The following is a 1,108-nucleotide window of genomic DNA, read 5'->3' as shown; positions in this document are numbered from 1 at the left end:
AGCTCAGACATATGCCGAAGCGATTTCTTCACTAATACTGCTCCTAGGACAATGGAAACTAAAGATAAAATAAACAAATGGGACTACATCAAAATAAAAAAGCTTTTGCACAGCAAAAGAAACCATAAACAAAACAAGAAAGCACACCTATGGAAGAACATATTTGCAAATGTCATCACTGATAAAGGTTTAATCACCATTTACAGGGAGCTCACAACTTAATAAAAGGAAGATAAATGATTAAAAAAAAAAAGGGGCAACGGACCTAAATAGATACTTTTCGAAAGAGGACATTCAGAAAGGCAAGAGACATATGAAAACATGCTCAAAGTCACTAATCATCTGAGAGATGTTTTTTATTTTTTAATACTTCTACTTTATTTATACAACTGTCAGTGAGTGATGATGACCAGTGCAGGGTCCTTTGGGAAGTCCCTGTTTCTAGCAGAGGTTGGGAGAAATCTAAGCCCAGTGGGGGGAAGGATCAAAAGCACTTCAATTCTCATTACTTACCTTGAGCAATGTTGACTTGCTGACTTTTAGTTGGACTCACTTTCTCTACTGCCAATGTCAGCAATGAATTTATACCTGACCAACCTCAAATTTTAAAATATTGATTTTAAAGAGGGAGGGAGGGAGAGAGATACATAGACCGGTTGCCTCCCATCATGCCCTGGCATACGTATGTACCCTGACCATGAATCGAACCTGTGACCTTCTGGTGCACAAGACAAGGCTCCAACCAACTGAGCCCCACTGGCTAGGGCCAACCTCCATTTTTATGAATATGAATAGAGTGCCTGCCACCCTCCCTGCATTCTGTAAGGCTTTTCAGCCCCAAAGGTCTACACATTGGCAACAAACTGCCTACAAGTGGCTATAATTTAATATAATAACCATAATGTAAAAACACAGATTTCTGACCCCAATTTTAACAGAGCAAATAGAACTCAAGAACTCATAATAAAAAACTCTCTAATCTTCACACTAGTGCAGTGGTCGGCAAACTGCGGCTCGCGAGCCACATGCAGGTCTTTGGCCCCTTGAGTGTGGCTCTTCCACAAAATACTGACTTCTGCACATGGGCCACGAAGTTTCAATCTCACTG

General features: G+C 40.5%; 1 protein-coding gene across 1 annotated transcript in view; it reads right to left on the bottom strand.

The window, feature by feature from the left end:
• Positions 1-1,108, bottom strand: part of LOC102752858 (histone deacetylase 8) — a 45,205-nt gene that overhangs the window by 34,209 nt on the left and 9,888 nt on the right. The window lies entirely within an intron of this gene.

This window comes from Myotis davidii, unplaced genomic scaffold, assembly GCF_000327345.1.
Source record: "Myotis davidii unplaced genomic scaffold, ASM32734v1 scaffold1342, whole genome shotgun sequence".
NCBI classification, from domain to species: Eukaryota; Metazoa; Chordata; class Mammalia; order Chiroptera; family Vespertilionidae; genus Myotis; species Myotis davidii.
The sequence above is the reverse complement of the archived record's forward strand: the minus strand, read 5'-3'. Positions and strand labels throughout refer to the sequence as shown.